General features: G+C 34.7%; 1 pseudogene; it reads left to right on the top strand.

Annotated features, from left to right (window-relative positions):
- The first annotated feature begins 751 nt into the window (after positions 1-751).
- Positions 752-1,167, top strand: LOC123231559 (annotated as a pseudogene).
- Positions 1,168-6,473: the final 5,306 nt, after the last annotated feature.

Here is a 6,473-nt window from a genome sequence, read left to right on the forward strand (position 1 = left end):
ATCATTTGTCTCTTATTTTCCCTACATGAATGCCTCATTATTTTTGTGATATGTTTTCCTAAAGAAAATCTTTCAGGATCTTCTACCGAATTCTTCATTTGAAATGCATATTGGTCTGGTCACATCCTTTTCTACCAAAATAAGTCTTGCTGGTACTCCCTTTATGAAGATGGGATACCACAATTCCTTTTAATTTTCCCTGTGACTGTTGCTGAAAGACTACTAGGCATCATCCTTTGATCTTGATCATGAACCCTAAAAGCATCAGAATACTGTCATCCATCACTGAACTACACTTTTAGGAGTTAGGAGCCCATAGTCTTTGTTATAAAGAAAAATGAAAGTTTTTCACAGAGAAGAAAATGCAAAAAAAATGTTAGTGTACTGAAGACTATAAAAACTTTTAATTATGAAATTCACTATTTTATTAAATGTTATTATAAAACTTGCCAGAATGAAGTATCATCAGATGAGAAAACATTCATCCAAAAAATATTTCTTATTACAAAAAATTCATAAATACAAGTTATTTGGCCCCTATTGTCTAGGGTCTGTACCACTTTTCAGCATTCAATTATATACTTAGTATCAATTTAAAGATAGAAGTTAAAGGGTTAAAAAATCATAAATGGAAGTGGGCAGCCGGGCAAGGAGGTGGAGCGGGTTGCCCTCGGTGTCCATTTGGACTCCAGGGTAGAGTGCGTGGGCCAAGCCTGGCAGGCACTGAGCCTGGGGGGCGAGAGCACGCACCATGGCCGAGTCGAAGCAGCTGCGGGTGCTGGAGGCGGAGGAGGCTATTGTAAAGGGGCTGGAGCAGGAGAACATCGGCAAGATGCAGAGCACCATGTTCTGATGCAGTGGCAGCTGCTGTGAGGATTCCCAGGCCTCTACGCAGCAAGTTCATCAGTGCATTGAGCGTTGCCGTGCACCCTTGGCCCGGGACCAAGCCCTAGTGACCAGCGAACTAGAGAAATTCCAGGACCACCTGACTCGATGCATCATGCATTGCAATGACAAAGCCAAAGACTCAATGGATACTGGGAGCAAGGAGCAGCAGTGAAGAGTCAGCTAGAGTCCTGTGTGACCAAATGTGTTGATGACCACATGTACCTCATCCCCACCATGACCAAGAAGATGAAAAATTCCCTGGCATCTCTTGCAAAATAATCATTGTCAGTAGTCATCGGGTGGGAGAATGGGTGTATTTGTAAAAATGAATGGAAATTTTTACCTGTAATTGAAAATTTGAGAATGAAGAAATTGAGGCAAATAGCAAGTTAAGAATACTTTTATAGGAATTTGGCATCTGCCTCTAGACTCATTTTGGTTCCATTATTTGTTTTAGTCCACAGGTGAATAAAATGGAAAAAAAAACTGGTGCTCAGGATTGGAGGTAGCCTTGAGAGCTAATAGTACCCAGATCCATCCCATCAATGAAGTTGACCCCTATTCTACATGTTAGAGCCTTTAATGACTTTCAGCTGGTTCAGAGGAATTCCTTTCCTGGAAGCAGGTTTGTGGGTATTAGTGATTTTCCTTCACAACTTATCTTCCATCTGGTGTGAATCACTGAGGTAACCATACACTTGGTGCCAATTTCATGCACCAATTACTCATTTATCACTGACTTTTAAAAGTACAAGCAACATCTTAGTACCAGGCATTACATTGGAAAAGATCTTGTTCTCTTTATATCAACTTCTTACTGAATGCAATTAACATAGCCTTCTTGTTCAGTGTTTCAAGGCTATGCCATATTTTCCTAGTGGTTTGATTAAAAAATAAAGTTTGACTTAAATAAAAAGAAATAAAAATATCATAAATGGACATATAATAAGTCAACACAAATTCGAACCATACGATACATAATGATTTTTTTTCCTTTATTTTATTCTAGTGACAAATTTACACATAAGTTTTCCAAGGTTGTATGATTCATGTTATCTCTCTCCCTCTTCTTGGAGTTGACAAGAAATTCTACTGGTTTGTACATGTATTATTACTCAAAACCTGTTTCTATATTATTCCATAATGAAAAATTAATGAATTTATTTAAGGAATGGAGATCAAAATGCTTGTATGAACTATAATCATTTAAATGATATTTAAACTACATTTATATCCTATTGTCTATCTAGGTTAGATTAAACAAATTTGACTGTTCATCAAAGGCAGGCTTAATATTCAGTGTGATCTTTGATTTCATGAAGAACCTGAAAATATATCAAAATATTGTGAACTCTATCCAAAACAATGGAAAATAAAAAATTATACCAGAACATATTGCATTTTTAAAGATGTAAAATATTGTAAGGACTAAACATGGGTCAAAAAATTTCATTACCTTCCTTTTTAGCAAGTAGTTTGCACAACTGTAGAATATGAATTCCTCAAGTCCAAGGTCTTTCTTACTATTCTATATGTATTCCACTCTTTGAAACAGTGTATGTCACAGAGTGCTTAATAAATATTACATTCATTCATACATACATTCATTCATTATAAAACTCTGTATTGTCTCTTTGGTTGACCTTCAATTTTAATTCTTCAGACAATTCTTCAGTCAGTCTTAAGTAACCTTATAAATGTTAAGTAAATATAAGTATGTGTAGGTAAGTAGATAAATGTGTAAATGTAAAACTTTTCATCAACACCATTATAATCACTTTTCATTTTTTTTGATATTTAGAATATACTTTTTGGTATCATTCATAATGATTTCATTTCTATAGATATCTTTGAAGCTTGTAAGCCCCATAGAGGCAAGTATCATACTTTATACTTCTTTGCATCCTCACAAACTATTTTAGTTTTCTACTTAGAGAAGGTGTTTAAATTATTCTTATTGATTGAGTGGCTGTATGTCTTATATGTGTATTTAAATCCATGTATCAATGCTATTTGAAAGTTATTTGGAGAATTGGAAACTGAAGGTATGTTTTCAATTGGGGAACATTTGAACAAGTTGTGGTATATGGTATTAAAGAAATACTAACATGCTATAAGAAGGAATGAAGAATGATTTAAGAAAAACCTGGAAAGATCTTCATGAACTGATTCAAAGTGAAATGTGCAGAACCAGGAGAACATTGCTTACATTTAAGAGCAATATTATATAATGAGCATTAATGAATGACAGCTATTGATAGCAATACAGTGATCCAAGAAAATCTTAATGACCCATGATGAAAAATGCCATGTCTCCAGAGAAAGTACTCATTGAATCTGGATGCAGACACAGACATACTATATTTCACTTTGTTTCTTCAATTTTCTTTTGTTTGATCAAGTTCTCTTTAACACAACAACTAATGTGGAAAAATGATTTACATGATTACACATGTAAAATATATATCAGATTGCTAGCCATCTTGTAGAGGCAAAAAGAGGGAGAGAAGATAAGAATTTGGCTGAAAATTTTTTAAAAGAAGGTAAAAATCGTTCTTTCGTGTAGGTGAGAAAAAAAGAAAATATTTTATAAAAAGAAAGTTAAGTAGTAGCTGTAGTTGTGTTCATGTAGTTCTCTCTAGATTGTGTGAGAAGCAATAGTTCCACCTACCTTCCTGGCAGCCTAAATGGCTATCATCAACATAGGCTAGGTGTCTAGCATCACCCTAAACTTCTCTATCCCCCTGACATTAGTTATCAATGTTCAATGCCAGGGTGGAGGGCAGAGCCATGAGGGTATATTAGTCATGAACCAGGAAGCATGTGGCCTGTTCTCTCCATGTTTGGTGCTGGCTGGACCTCTTGGTCAGCTTGGCTAGGGGTCCTACATGGAGGCCACAGAATTGCAAGTTAAATGAAGCAGCAAGGAAAGTAATCACTCTCTCTATCTCTCTCTCCTTCATACTTTCCCCTTACTCCTTTCCGATTGAAGAAAATCATTTAATCATGGCCAGTCTCATAATTTTCCCTTTTACACTATAGAGAACAAAGTGCAGTGCCATGTAGAATCTAGTCTCTAATAGTTTTTTTCATTAGTGTGATAATTATAATGATGCTGTTCAGACTATATCAATATCATGCTTTCAAACAACAACTAATGTAGCATATATGGATTGAGCATCTACCATGTTTTTTGCCTTGTGTCTGTTACTTTGGAGAGTTATAGAAGTTAACATAATCCTTCAGATAGTTTATAATTGGGATTGGAAAAGCAGAGAATCCTTTGGTCCTCTTTGGGAGACAAATTCAATGTAGTAAAGTCCCAGATAAACCCTTTGCATTCAGAACTTTGCATTCAGATTTCACATTTACTAATGTTTTAATTATGTTATTCAGTTGCTATAGCATTGCTTAAGAAAAAAATAGATTTTTTTATCATTTACACTTTGCAATTAGAGAAATTAAGCATATAAGTATGATCCATATTTTGGATGCAGAATAAAAAATAAAATTACTTGTCCAAACATTAGTACTTTGTTGGTAGAGCTGTGATTTCATCTAGGAATTCTGGAAAGCAATTTGGAGCTATGTCCAAAATGTGACTCAACAGTCTACATCCTGCTATCCCACTCCTTGACATACATACATACATATATATATGTATATATATATATGTATGTATATGTATATGTATAACAAATCAAAGAAAAGTGAAAAGGTAATTTATATTTTAAAATATTTATTGTTATTTTTGTTCAGACTTTTTATAATGTCCAATATTCGGGGGGATTTTCTTTGCAAAGATAGTGGAGTGGCTTACCATTTCCTTTTCTAGCTCATTTTACATATGAACTGATTTGCCCACAGCTAGGAAGTGTCTGGGGGTGGATTTGAACTCAAATCTACTTAACTCCAGGCCTTATGCTCCATCCACTGCATCACCTAGCTTACCCTAACAACAAATCACAAAACACCAAAAGTATTTATAGCACATCTTTATATGACAGTCAAAACATAGAATCTAAAGAGATTGTCTCCTATTGAGGAATAGGTAAACAAATGGTAGAATGTTAATAACAATGGTGGAATATGTTAATATGCTGTAAGAAATAAAAGATTATTTTAGAGGAAGCTATGAAGACCTTTGAGTTGATGCACAGTGTGTACAAAGTACTGTATAGTACAAGTGTTACAGTGTGCAAAATTTGAATAATTTATATAACAGTAACATTATAATCAAAAAGAATTTAGAAAAACTTTAGAACTGTGATCAATGTAATAATAAATTGCAAGTCCAGAAGAAACCTGACATTGAAATAAAGCACTCAGCTTCTGCCAAGTAGGTAATAACCTCAAAATTAAGAGAGAGACATATTGTCAAGCATGGAAGATGAGAAAATTAAAAAAATGTTTTTTGAACTATCTGAGTGTGATCATGCTTTTATTTGTTTATATTTGTTTAATGGGACAACAGTGGGAAAAAGATTACAAATCCTCATAAAAATATTTTTAAAGTAAAATTAAATACTTACCCAAGGTAACACAGTTAGTAAATGAAAAGTTGATACTTGAACCCATGTCTTCTCATACCAAGTCCATTTCTTTCCTGCTATACCACACTGGCATTTATACACAGTACTCCATGATGGAAGAAACTATGTCTTCTTTCATTTTTCACATTATCAGCACAGATACAAGGCTACCACATAGTAGGTGCTCAATAAATATGTGTTCATTGATTTTTATATGGCATTTTTAAAATGTCTCAAGTTGAAGGGGAAAAGATTAGGGAACAAGTCATGTTAACTGGTTCATCCATCCTGTTTGAAAACACAATGTCCTTTAGGAGATTAAAAGTAACCGCTTGACCAAATCATCATCCACTAAGCTGCCTGAATGTAATTTAGCTAGTGATTTCTTTTCCCCATTAAAATGAAAGTGAATCAGTGCTTATACATGGAGAGCAAGTCTTATGAGCTGGGGTGACTCCCTCCACTTGCAGAGCCAAGACCGAAAAATTGCTTTGCTGCTGCTCTTCCAACTGTAGGAAGCTGTCATAGGATATCTCAAATGCGAATGACTTGGCAATCCAGAGAACAAGACATGAGCCATTGCATTCTTGCTTGGAGATGACATGGAACTTGTCAAGTAAGGAATATGAGCTATTGTGTGAGTTGCTCCCTTCATCTTCCATTCACATAATCCCTGGTCAGTCTGAGAACAAAGGATGACAATAATAATGACTTTCATTTATGATATATAGTTTTATAGTTTTCAAAGTGCTATTTTATTTGACTTCCACAATCTTTGCATTAAGTAGTGACTCAATCATCATCATCATCACCATCATTTCTCTTCTCTGTCTCAGTCCCTAACTCTCTTTCTGCCTCTATCTCTTTTTTTTTGTTTCTTTCTCTCTCTCTTCCTTTCTCCAGCTCTATTTGTCCTTTAATATAAGAAAGTAGGTACAAAGGGGAGGAGAAATGATGCCAAGTTTTTTATTCCTGCCTTTCTGAATCCCCAAAATATTTATTCATCTCACCAGATTTAGTCATTTAGACGCCTGTCAGTTGAATTCTGAAACC

This window comes from Gracilinanus agilis, chromosome 1 (genome assembly GCF_016433145.1).
Source record: "Gracilinanus agilis isolate LMUSP501 chromosome 1, AgileGrace, whole genome shotgun sequence".
NCBI classification, from domain to species: Eukaryota; Metazoa; Chordata; class Mammalia; order Didelphimorphia; family Didelphidae; genus Gracilinanus; species Gracilinanus agilis.